The 13,676-nt window shown below is 46.7% G+C and overlaps 1 pseudogene across 1 annotated transcript; it reads right to left on the bottom strand.

Moving 5' to 3' along the window:
• Positions 1–7,253: 7,253 nt before the first annotated feature.
• Positions 7,254–7,721, bottom strand: LOC308256759 (small ribosomal subunit protein uS12-like; annotated as a pseudogene). The gene has a single exon. The product of its transcript is annotated as a small ribosomal subunit protein uS12-like (transcript).
• Between the last annotated feature and the right edge of the window lie 5,955 nt (positions 7,722–13,676).

Here is a 13,676-nt window from a genome sequence, read left to right as displayed (position 1 = left end):
AGACAGAACGGACACCATCCAGAACCACAGGAAAGCTGACTGAGTGAAAATTCTACAACTAGAAGGATAGAGAAAAGCTCACAGAGAATTGGAGTTACGGCAAAGGGTCTTTGTGCGCGCGGAGAGGAAGGGCGGCTGAGAGCCTGGCTGACTTTCTCTGGCGGAAGGGGTAAGGGAGCCCCCGACCGCACTGAACCCCAGTTCTGACTGCACTGAACCCCTGTTCCGGGCGAGCCCCTGGGGACCCACGCTCTTGTGGGGGGAGTCTGGACTCTCAGGCGGACACTCGGGAGCCGGGGAAGGCGGAGGACTGAAAGTCCTCTCGCGCCAGTGCGCACAAAGCCTGCGGAGGCTGCCACAGGCTTTCCCTAGCGGAAGGGAGTGAGAGGCTCCTGACGGCACTGAACCTCAGTTCTGACTGAAGTGAGCCCCAGTTCTGACTGCAGTGAACCCCAGTTCCAGGCGAGCCCCTGGGGACCCACGCTCTTGTGGGAGGAGTCTGGACTCTCGGGCGGAGACTCAGGAGCCGGGGAAGGCGGAGGACTGAAAGTCCGCTCGCGCCAGTGCGCACAAAGGCTGCGGAGGCTGCCACAGGCTTTCCCTAGCGGAAGGGAGTGAGAGGCTCCTGACGGCACTGAACCTCAGTTCTGACTGAAGTGAGCCCCAGTTCTGACTGCAGTGAACTCCAGTTCCAGGCGAGCCCCTGGGGACCCACACTCTTGTGGGGGGAGTCTGGACTCTCGGGCGGAGAATCGGGAGCCGGGAAGGCAGAGGACTGAAGGCACACACGTGCGCGCAAGGGCAACGCTGACGGGAAGCCAAGACTGAGACCCCACCCCATCCAAGCTGAGCACAGAGGCTATTGCAATTTGGCAAGTCTAATCCTATTAGGCTGTCTCCAGCACCAGACTTCTCCCAGCATAGACACAGCTGATCCTTACAGCCAACTGGCCTGGAGGTCAATTCTTCCCAGTGATACCAACAATAAAGACTTAATTACAACAAGGCTGTACACACAGTCCACAAAGGTGTGCACCAAGAGTGTCCACCTCAGGTTAACTGGGGAGGCAGACCCACTGGGCCAAATTGGAAACCTAGCACACAAATCTACCAACTCAGGGAAGCAGTGAAAATGCGGCGTCTAAGAATCAGATCACAAACAAAAGAAATGGAGGAAAACAAACGACTGGATATAGAATTCAAAACCACGGTTATAAGGCTTTTTAAGAATATCCTAGAAAAGGCCGATAAATATAACGAGACCCTCGAAGAGATGAAAAAGGACCAACTAGAAATTAAACATACACTGACTGAAATAAAAAATATTATACAGAGACCCAAAAACAGACAAGAGGAACACAAAAATCAAGTCAAAGAATTGAAATACAAAGAAGCAAAAAACACTCAACCGAAAAAGCAAAAAGCAAAAAAAAAAATCCAAAAAGTTGAAGATAATGTAAGAAGACTCTGGGACAACTTCAAGCGTACCAACATCAGAATTATGGGGGTGCCAGAAGAAGAGAGAGAGCAAGATACTGAAAACCTATTTGAAGAAATAATGACCGAAAACTTCCCCCACCTGGTGAAAGAAATAGACTTACAAGTCCAGGAAGCCCACAGAACCCCAAACAAAAGGAATCCAAAGAGGACTACACCAAGACACATCATAATTAAAATGCCAAGAGCAAAAGACAAAGAGAGAATATTAAAAGCAGCAAGAGAAAAACAGTTAGTTACCTACAAGGGAGCACCCATACGACTGTCAGCTGACTTTTCAATAGAAACTATGCAGGCCAGACGGGAGTGGCAAGAAATTTTCAATGTGATGAATAGCAAGAACCTACAACCAAGATTACTCTACCCAGCAAAGCTATCATTCAGAATTGAAGGGCAGATAAAGAGTTTCACAGACAAGAAAAAGCTAAAGGAGTTCATCACCACCAAACCAGTATTATATGAAATGCTGAAAGGTATTCTTAAAGAAGAGGAAGAAGAAAAAAGGAAAGATAAAAATTATGAACAACAAATACATATCTATCAACAAGTGAACCTAAAGATCAAGTGAATTAAAAACCTGAGGAACAGAATAATCTGGTGAATATAATAGAATCAGGGGCATAGAAAGGGAGTGGACTGATAATTCTCAGGGGGAAAGGGGTATGGGGGGGTTCATAAAGAGACTGGACAAAAATCATACACCTATGGATGAGGACAGTGGGGGGTAGGTAAGGGCAGAAGGTGGGGTGGGAAATGGGTGGAGGGGAGCTATGGGGGAAAAAAGGAGAAATAATTGTAATAATCTGAATAAAGATTTATTTAAAAAATAAATAAATAATCAGTTTTCTTTAAAAGATATACAAATGAAAAAAAATAAAAGATATACAAATGGAATGATGCTAGATATCATTAGCCATCAGGAAAATGAAAATGAAAATGAAAACCATAATGAGATACCACTCCACATCAGTTAGGATGGCTATAATCACACGACAATAGCAAATGTCTGTAAGACGTGGAGAAATCGAGCCCTCATACACTGCTGGTAGCTGCTGTGGAAAGCAGTTTGGCAGTTCCTCAAAAAGTTAAACAGTTTCCATGTGACCCAGCAACTTCACACCTAGGTTTATATTCAAGAGAACTGAAAATGTGTCCATAAAAAAACGTGTACATGACTGTTCATAGCAGCATTATTCATAACTGCTAAAAATTGGAAACAAGCCAAATGTCTATCAACTGATAAATGGGTACACAGAACATGGCATGTCCATAGATGGGATATTATTCAGCCATGAAAAGAAATTAAGTATTGATAAATGCTGGATGAGTCTTGAAAATAGTATACTAAGTCAGTGGTCGGCAAACTGCGGCTTGCAAGCCACATGCGGCTCTTTGGTCCCTTGAGTGTGGCTCTTCCACAAAATACCATGTGTGGGCGTGCACATACAGTGCGATTGAAACTTTGTGGCCCATGCGCAGAAGTCGGTTTTCGACTCTCAAAAGAAATTTCAGTCGTTGTACTGTTGATATTTGGCTCTGTTGACTAATGAGTTTGCCGACCACTGTGCTAAGTGAAAGGAAGCAGATACTAAAGGCAATATATTGTGTAATTCCATTTATATGAAATGCCCAGAATAGACAAATCTACAGACAGCAGATTGGTGGCTGCCAGGTGCTGGGAGTGACTCTTATGGGTCCTGGGTTTCTTTTGGAATATGTGACAAAAATGTCCTGGACTTAGATGGCAGCAAAGGATGTACAACCTGCAAATATGCTAAAAACCACAGGATTATATCCTTTTCTGTTTTTTAATTCTCACCTGAGGATATTTTTTGAATTGATTTTAGAGAGAAAGAAAGGAGAGAGAGAGAGAAAGAGAGAGAGAGGGAGAGTAATAGATGAATTGGTTGCCTCCCATACGTGACTCAACTGGGGATCAAACCCACAACCTAGGTGTGTGCCCCTGATGGGAATCTTTTGGTGTATAGGACAATGCTCCAAACAACTGAGCCAACTGGTCAGGGCTGGGTTCTATTCTTTAGAATGGTGAATTTTATAATGTGTTACTTATCTATATATATATAAAAAGCCAGTGACCATAATGGCCATAATGACCAGTCACTATGATGCCTACTGTAGCCAGTGAACCAGCCGATCAGGGGCAGGGCAGGCCAGCCAACCACCCATGTCAGCCTCCCCCAGCCGGCCCAGCCCTGATCAGATCCAATCATTGCGGGCCAGCCGGCCAACCTCCCACCATCTCTTTCTCCCTACAGTCCCAGCCCCAATTCACCCCAATTGGGGCTGGGCCAGCCAGACCCCATCCGTGCACGAATTGGTGCACTGGGCCTCTAGTATCTTATAAAGCTGTTATTTAAGAAACTTTGCCAAAACCAGTTTGGCTCAGTGGATAGAGCGTCGGCCTGTGGACTGAAGGGTCCCGGGCTCGATTCCAGTCAAGGGCATGTACCTTGGTTTCGGGCACATCCCCAGAAGGGGTGTGCAGGAGGCAGCTGATCGATGTTTCTCTCTCATCGATGTTTCTAGCTCTCTATCCCTCTCCCTTCCTCTCTGTAAAATATCAATAAAATATATTTTTTAAAAAAAGAAACTAAAAAATATTTATGCAGATATACAAATTAAAGGAATTTTCAAAATCTAAGTATAGTAGCCTACATATTGTTTTGTCCACTAGGTTAAAATCTCCAGGCCACTTAATTTGGTTTTTGTTTGTTTGGGTTTTTTTCTTTCTTCCCCTTCCTTGTATGGGTGCTGTAGGATGCTGGTTCTTTCCCATTTTTCTCCTTTGTCTAGAGTTGTGTCCAGAAGGCATGCTCTGCTCTCAGCAAGCAGCAGGGCCCCCCTCTCCTCCCCATGCCTCCTGAGGGGGGCGGGTCAGGGCAAAGGTCAGGCTAGTCTGTGTGTCTTGTGCTCCCCTCCCTCTCCCTGGATCCTAAGCATGGTGTCCAGCTCCCCTTTGCAGGGGTGACCCCTGGTCGCAGCCTCTGGAGGGTATAAAATGTGGATGACGCTGTGCATGTGGGACCTGGGACTGGAGGTGGGTGGGTAGGTGGAACATGTCTTTGCAACAGGTATCATTTGTAGTTTGAGTTTTTATCACATGCTACAGCTGAAATTGTGTCTCATCCTCCCACCCCCAACGCGTACGTTGAAGTCCTCTTTCTCTAAAATCAACTCAAACATATTTTTGGGTGACGATTAAAAAACATATATATATATATATACACACACACACACACATATATATATATATGTATATATGTACACATATACATATGTACACATATACATATATACATATACATACATACATATCAAAGTACGTAATTTTAGGAGACATATTGTTTTTAGATTTATAACAACAGCTCCCTTTCCCATCCCCTGTCCGCTCTCTTTACAAACAGCCTCTTTCAACCCTTTTGCCCTTCCTTCTGCTATTTACTTCCCTATTTCTAAATAACATCCTCATACCACTATTTCTTGATTTTTAACATATTATCAATTGACTTCCTGTTATGAAACATGAGAATTCAGGTTTTCTACTCTTTCCCGTCCCCAAAACCATACACTACCCTCACTGTAGTCATAATACAATATTTAGTTAAAACAAATATTCAGTGATTGTTATTTTGATTAAACTAATATGTTCACAGCCAAGCCATATTTGTATATGATTACATTTCTCCCCTTGGAAACTTAGTCTCCATTGTGTTAAACATTTCCTCATCTTTAAAATATGCTGTTTTCTATGTATTTGATGCAAACTTTCTCAGTCTCTGTCGGTTCTTCCCAGTCAGACAGCCTCTCGGGTTCATAACTCTCCTGTCTCCTCAGACATCCGTCCCCACACAGGACTTCCGGGCCCTTGCTGGGAGCTCCTGCTGAGTCTCCCGTGTTGAGTCTTCTACTTCCCCTTTTAAAATTTACTCCCTTTCCACATTCTTCATTATTTCCTGAGAACATATATTTGGCAAGTACATTATTTAAATATCTGAAGATACCTTCCTGTGATTAACAAATTGTACTGGTTAGTAGCTGGGCTGGGTATAGACTTCCTAGCCTAAAGCCATTCTCTGTCAGATGTTGGGAGGTTCTGTCCCACTACTTTCCAGCTTGTAGTGTTGCTGTTGAGAAGTTATTGCTCTGATTTCTAATCTTTAGTTTGTGGTCTGTTTCTTCTCTTTGGGAGGTTTTAGGATTTTTTTTTTCATCCTGGGTGCTGTGAAGTAGTATAAGGACATGCCTCAGCATTTGCCTTTGTTTGTCAGGTTAAACTCTTCAAATTAGGACCTTAACTTTATCCGCATTTACGGTGGGTCCTTGTTAACATCAACAAGTGTGGAGATGCCCAGCCGGCATGGCTCAGTGGTTGAGCATCAATTTATGAACCAGGAGGTCACAGTCCGATTCCCAGTCAGGGCACATGCTCGAGTTGTGGGCTTGATCTCCAGTGGGGGGTGTGCAGGAGGCAGCAGATCAATGATTCTCTCTTATCATTGATGTTTTTCTCTCTCTCTCTCCCTTCCTCTATGAAATAAAAAAAATATATATTTAAAATATATAGGTGTGAAGAAGTGGAAGGGAAAGGCTCTCCATCTATTCTAGTTAGTAACAATTACTGTACACCAAATGAGAAGAGGTACCCTATTTTATTGGTTCAATGGTGGCTGAATGTGCACAGAAAACATTTTTTTGGTAAAATCCTGGGCTCTGAGAAAGAGTAGTGTAACTTGCATCTTGCAGGAATTATAGTTCATGAAGGTCCTTTCAACTGCTCAAAAGCCCTTTCCCTGAGGTTGTGATTGAAACAGCATGTGGATTCTGTACCTGCTGTCCATCAGAATTGCCCGCAGAGAAGAGACGGCACAGGTGTGCCCAGGGTTGGGTTATCCCAGAGGAAATTGTAACAATTGGCATTTGAAAGATGTACCGGAGATTACTGTTTAAAATAATCTGTCGGGGACTCAGCTGGTCGGAGTGTTATCTCATGCCCCAAGGTGGTGGGTTTGGTTGGGTTAGGGCACATGCCCAGGTTGCGGGTTCACCCCAGTCAGCGCGCATATGCACGTATGGGAAGCAACTGATCAAAGTTTCTCTCTCACATGGGTGTTTCTCTCTCTTCCCCCCTTCCTCTAAAGATCAATAAGAAACATATCCTCTGGTGAGGATTAAAAACATAAAACATTAAATACATGTGTGTGTGGATTGTTTCACTTCTAGGAACGTGTGTCCATTTAGTGATAATGACTGACGTTTACCGCGTGCTGTGAGCCAAGTGCTGCACCCAAACACATCAAACACTGGGTGGCACCTGTCAGGAAGGTGCTATGCTTGCCTCCGGGTTGGAGATGCCCATCTTGCCCAAGGTCAAGGTTGCACAGCTCACTAGCGGCAGGAAGGATTTTTTTTTTTTAGTTTAATAAATCTTTATTGTTCAGATTATTACAATTGTTCCTCTTTTTCCCCCCATAGCTCCCCTCCACCCGGTTCCCACCCCACCCTCTGCTCTTACCTCCCCCCACTGTCCTCATCCATAGGTGTATGATTTTTGTCCAGTCTCTTCCCGCACCCCCCACACCTCTTTCCCCCCGAGAATTGTCAGTCCACTCCCTTTCTATGCCCCTGATTCTATTATATTCACCAGTTTATTCTGTTCCTCAGATTTTTTATTCACTTGATTTTTAGATTCACTTGTTGATAGACATGTATTTGTTTTTTATTTTTTCTAAGCATATGAAAATTTATTACTACTGTGATTTCACCATCAAAACTTAAGATCTTGGTCTTTCCTTCTTGCCTTTGTATAAGGCCAAAAGAGACACATTGGCTACTTTGACAACCTTAAAGCGAACTCCAGGAATGTCACCAACAGCATGACCTTTGCAACCAAATCCAGCAACCAGAACTTCGTCATTTTCCTCAATAAAATTCAAACAACCATCATTGGGTACAAAGGCTGTGATTTTTTTGCCATTCTTGATCAGCTGGACCCTGACACACTTCCTGATAGCAGAATTTGGCTGTTTGGCTTCAACCCCTACTTTTTCTAGCACAATCCCCTTTGCATGGGAAGCGCCTCCAAAAGGGTTGGCCTTCAGGGCCGTGCCCAAATGGGCCTTCTTGTACTGTTTATCATGCCACTACTGATCTCGCCAGTGGCTCCAGAGCTTCTGGGCAGTACGAAGACCGCAAAACTTGCCCATCCTACTGGCGCCACAGTGACATGTATTTGTTGTTCATAATTTTTATCTTTAGCTTTTTCTTCTTCTTCCTCTTCTTAAAGAATACCTTTCAGCATCCTATCTAATAAAAGAGTAATATGCAAATTAACCATCACTCCACTACACCCACAAGCCATGCCCACCAGCCAATCAGGAGTGAATATGCAAATAAACCCAACCAAGATGGCTAAGGCCACAGAGAGCAGGAGGGAGGCTTGGGTTTCCCCGGCAATGGAGGAAGCCAAGCTTTCCGCCTGCCCTTGACGGCCTAGGCCTCCACTCAAGGCTACAAAGTTTCAATGATAGAAGATACATAAATCCCAAGAGAAATGGCTGCCACCATGGAGCAAGCAGAAGGCTTGGCTCCGCTCCAGGCTACAAAGTTTCAATTGTAGAAGATAAATAAACCCTAGATACCAGGGCCTCTGCTTGGGTCGCCAGGGGGTGTGGCCGGCCTGCAAACCACCACAGGCCCCTCACCCAGGCCACCCCACGCCCCAAGGGAACCCCCACCCTGATCCGGAACACCCTTCAGGGCAAACCAGCTGGCCACCACCAGTGCACCAAGCCTCTATCCTATCTAATAAAAGAGTAATATGCAGATTGACCATCACTCCAACACACAAGATGGCTGCCCCCATGTGGTCAAAGATGCTGCCCCCATGTGGACACAAGATGGCCACCAAACGATGGCCTGCAAGGGAGGGCAGTTGGGGGCGATCAAGCCTACAGGGGAGGGCAGTTAGGGGTGACCAAGCCGGCAGAGGAGGGAAGTTGGAGGCGACCAGGCCTACAGTGAAAGGCAGTTGGGAGGGACCCAGGCCTGCAGGGGAGAGCAGCTGGGGGGACCAGGCCTACAGGGGAGGGCAGTTAGGGGTGACCAGGCCTGCAAGGGAGGGCAGTTAGGGGGACCCAGGCCTGCAGGGGAGAGCAGTTGGGGGGGACAAGGCCTGCAGGGTAGGGCAGTTAGGGGTGAGCAGGCCTGCAGGGGAGGGCAGTTAGGGGCAAACAGGCTGGCAGGGGAGCAGTTAGGCATCAATCAGGCTGGCAGGGGAGTTGTTAGGGGGTGATCAGGCTGGCAGGCAGAAGTTGTTAGAGGCAATTAGGAAGGCAGGCAGGCGAGCAGTTGGGAGGAAGCAGACCTGGATTGTGAGAGGGATGTCCGACTGCCAGTTTAGGCATGATCCTACCGTGATCTAGCCTAAAGAGGCAGTCAGACATCCCTCGAGGGGTCCCCGATTGCAGAGGGTGCAGGCTGGGCTGAGGGACACACACCCCTGTGCACGAATTTTGTGCACTGGGCCTCTAGTTTCATATAATACTGGTTTGGCGGTGATGAACTCCTTTAGCTTTTTCTTATCTGTGAAGCTCTTTATCTGACCTTCAATTCTGAATGATAGCTTTGCTGGGTAGAGTAATCTTGGTTGTAGGTTCTTGCTATTCGTCACTTTGAATATTTCTTGCCACTCCTGTCTGGTCTGCATAGTTTCTGTTGAGAAATCAGCTGACAATTGTATGGGTGCTCCCTTGTAGGTAATTAACTGTTTTTCTCTTGCTGCTTTTAATATTCTCTCTTTGTCTTTTGCTCTTGGCATTTTAATTATGATGTGTCTTGGTGTGGTCCTCTTTGGATTCCTTTTGTTTGGGGTTCTCTGCGCTTCCTGGACTTGTAAGTCTATTTCTTTCACCAGGTGGGGGAAGTTTTCGCTCATTATTTCCTCAAATAGGTTTTCAGTATCTTGCTCTCTCTCTTCGTCTGGCACCCCCATAATTCTGATGTTGGTATGCTTGAGGTTGTCCCAGAGGCTCCTTACACTATCTTCAAGTTTTTGGATTCTTTTTTCTTTTTGCTTTTCCGGTTGAGTGTTTTTTGCTTCTTTGTATTTCAAATCTTTGACTTGATTCTTGCAGTCCTCTAGTCTGCTTTTAGGTCTCTGTATAATATTTTTTATTTCAGTCAGTGTATGTTTAATTTCTAGTTGGTCCTTTTTCATATTCTTGAGGGTCTCACTAAATTTATCAGCCTTTTCTAGGAAATTCTTGAAAAACCTTATAACCGTGGTTTTGAACTCTATATCCAGTTGTTTGCTTTCCTCCATTTCTTTCATTTGTGATCTTTTTCTTTGTCTCCGCATTTTCGCTGCTTCCCTGAGTTGGTAGAGTAGCTTTGTGTGTTAGGTGTCCTATAGGGCCCAGTGGCTCAACCTCCCTAATTACCTGAGGTGGACACTTTTGGTGCACCCCTTTGTAGACTGTGTGCACAGCCTTGTTGTAGTTAAGTCTTGATTGTTGTTGGTATCACTGGGAAGAATTGACCTCCAGGCCAATTGGCTGTGAGAATCAGCTGTGTCTATGCTGGGAGAACTTCTGTGCTGGAGACACCCTTATGAGACAGGACTTGCAAAATTGCAAAATCCTCTGTGCTCAGCTTGGATAGGGCGGAGTCTCAGGGCAGAGCAGACAGCCTTGGCTTCCCATCAGCCCTGCCCTATGAGGCCCCTGGGTCTCAGTGTCCCTCGGTAATCGCTGCAAGCACCTCTGAGAGAAAGTTGCCCTCGAGTTTCACCTGCTGCCAGACAGTCCAGTTTCTCCCCGAATGAGTCTGGGTTCCCAGAAACTCGCCCAGAGCTGGAGTTCAGTGCAGTCAGGAGCTTCTGTCTCCCTCCTGCTTTAGAAAGCCAGCTGCGCACTCAGCCACCGTGCACTTAGCAGTCAGTCCTCTCTGTGCGTGTGTGCCTCCGGACCTCTGCCTTCCGCAGCTCCCCTGAATCTCAGTGTGCTTTCTCTTTTCCTGACAGTCCAGATTCCCCCCGAATGAGTCTGGGTTCCCAGAGTCACGCCTGGGACTGGAGTTCAGCGCAGTCGGGAGCTTCCATCTCCCTCCCACTTGGGAAAGCCAGCCACACACTCAGCCGTCCGTACACTCAGCTGCCCATCCTCTCCGCGCGCACATGTCTCCGAACCTCAGCCTTTGCAGCAACTCTGAGTCTCAGTGTGCTTTCCTCTTTCCTTCTAGTTGTAGAATTTCCACTCAGCCAGCTTTCCTGTGGTTCTGGATGGTGTACATTTTGTCTTTTAGTTGTAGTTTTGATATTGTTGTGCAAGGCAGCAGTTTAGGGTTTACCTTTGCTGCCATCTTGGTTTCTCCGGCAGGAAGGATTTGATGTAGGGCTGTCTGTCCCCAGGGGCATGCCCTAAAGCGCCATGTCCTGGTTGCTGCCCCTCACCCACCCCTTCCCTCCTTGAACTGGGCGAGCATTCCTCTGGCAAGCCCGCGAGGAGCTGCTGCTCCGCGGGACTCTCAGGGCCTCCTGGGCACCGGCCCATTCCGTGTGTTCCACAGGCCCCACCTCGATGCCCCTACACTGGGGCCTGTGGTTCTGCCCTGGGTGTTCAGGGCAGGGCTACCTCCCCTTCACCCCTGCAACCCCAGGGCGGCAGTGTGTCCAAGAGGGGTTGCCATCACTGTCCCCGCAGGCATGTGCTTTTGCCTGCTGCGGGCCGGCCGCATTGCTGCACCCAAGTCCTCCTGCTGAGAGCCGGCTCCTTTCTTGGGGTCACTCGGAGGCGTGGCCAGTGGCCAGCTGGCCCGGACCAGCCGCTGCCCGTGGGGCTCCCAGTGGCTGCCCACCCACCGGGTCAGTTTGGGTTTCTGGGCTGAGCCTGTCCGAGCCCCTTCAGCAGCCAGCGAAGAGGTTCCCTGGTTTCCCGGGTGCCCAGGGGGCGGGGTGGGGGGGGGTGGGGCTGACCTGCCGTCTACTTTTCATCCTGTCCTCATTAAGAGCCACACTTTGTCAGGGATCCCTTTGTCCACGCCTGAGGGATGCTCTGGTGTTCTTTTCCTCTTGTTACAGGCAGTGTTGGCGGTGAAATTGGACCTTGGTTCTTGAGTTTGGCAAAGAAAGAATTCAGAGCCCAGAACTCAAATTATAAGAGAAAGTTTCAGGCAGAGGTGAGCCAACAGGCTGCGCAGGCGCAGGAAATAGGTCACGGAAGCAAAAGCAGGGACTTGGAGCTTAGGGGAGGTAAAGGCATGTGTCTGGGGGAAGGAAGGGGGAGGGGAAGGGAGGAGGAGGGAAAAGGCCCAGGGCGCACGGGTGGAGGGGGGAGAGAGGGAGAGAGGGAGAGAGGGAGAGAGGGAGAGAGGGAGAGAGGGAGAGAGGGAGAGAGGGAGAGAGAGAGAGAGAGAGAGAGAGAGAGAGAGAGAGAGAGAGAGAGAGAGAGAGAGCTGGTTCCTCCTGTCTTAAGGCTGGGAGTGTAGGGGAGGATCTCAGTAGATCAGGGCACACACCCAGTTTACAGGTTCAATCAGCTTTATGCTGATGCAACAAAATGAGACTTATTCCCCTGACTTCATCCGTCCTTAGGTGTGGTTGGCACAAATGGCATCGATTGGATTTTTAAAAAATAAATCTTTATTGTTGAACATATTACATATGTCCCTCCCCCCCCCCCCCACATTGCCCTCTCCACGCCCCCTCCCCACTGATTGGATTTTTAAAAATATTATCTTTATTGTTGAAAGTATTACAGATGTCCCCTTCCTCCACTCTCATGGATCCCCTCCACCAGCACTGGTCCCCTCCCTAGGCCTTCACCTCACTATTGTCTGTGCCCATGGTTATGCATATAAATTCTTTGGTTAATATCTTCTCCCTCGCCCCCTTCCCTCTGAGATTCAGATTCATCAGTCTGTTTCATGCTTCTATGTCTCTGGATCTATTTTGTTAGTCACTTTATTTTGTTCATTAGATTCCATGTATTAGTGAGATCATGCAATATATATCTTTCTCTGACTGGCTTATGTCACTTAGCATGATACTCTCCAGGTCCCTCCATGCTGTCTCAAAGGGTAAGAGATCCCTCTTCTTACTGCTGCATAGTATTTCATGGGATAAATGTACCACAGCTTTTTTATCTACTCATCTACTGATGGGCACTTGGGCAGTTTCCAAATCTTAGCTATTGTAAATTGTGCTGCTATGAACATAGGGGTGCATATATCCTTTCTGATTGGTGTTTCAGATTCTTAGGATATATTCCTAGAAGTGGGATCACTGGGACAAAGGACAGTTCCATATTTAATTTTTTAAAAATATATTTTTATTAAAAAAAGAAAATATATATTTTTATTGATTTCAGAGAGGAAGGGAGAGGGAGAGAGAGATAGAAACATCCATGATGAGAGAGAATCATTGATATGCTGCCTCCTGCATGCCCCACACTGGAGATGGAGCCCGCAACCCAGACATGTGCCCTGACCCGGAATCGAACCCGGGAGCCTTCAGTCTGCAGGCTGACACTCTATCCACTGAGCCAAACTGGCTGGGGCATATTTAATTTTTTGAGAAAACTTTATAGTGTTTTTCACAGTGGCTGTACCAGTCTGCATTCCCACCAACGGTGTTTATCTATGTCCCTGAATAGGGTGATTTAAGCTATTTACCCTCTGGTTGGGGAGGATAAATGTAAACCATTCACTCTTATGTGTCCTTGGTTAGGGAAGATAGGTTTTCTGATTTGTTAGATGGCTGTAAACTGCTTGGCTGTTTAACTGTCTCAGTTTCCCTATTCCACTCGCCCTGGTGCACTAGCTGGTCTCATCTCTTTTGCTCGGGCGTTATATTAACTGCCTCCCACAGAGATGGACTGGAGTCTCCCCACTTCCTCCAGCCAGTTCAAGGGCAGCTTACTTGTGTCTATTTTCATACCAGTTTTAAGGAAATACTCAGTTTTAAAACTCTAATTCCAAATTCCCTATGTGTTTTCCTTACTATCACCTACCCCACATTTTCCAACTTTTCTTTATTATTTTTAAATTTTTATTTATTGATTTGAGAGAGAGAGAGAAAGAGATTTGTTGTTCCATTTATTTATGCATTCATCGGTTGATTGTTGTATGTGCCCTTGTAACCGGATAATCATGGGTCCGAGCTG

The sequence above is a fragment of the Plecotus auritus genome (assembly GCF_963455305.1).
Source record: "Plecotus auritus genome assembly, chromosome: 8".
In the NCBI taxonomy this organism is placed as follows: Eukaryota; Metazoa; Chordata; class Mammalia; order Chiroptera; family Vespertilionidae; genus Plecotus; species Plecotus auritus.
This window is presented reverse-complemented; position numbering and strand designations above follow the sequence as displayed.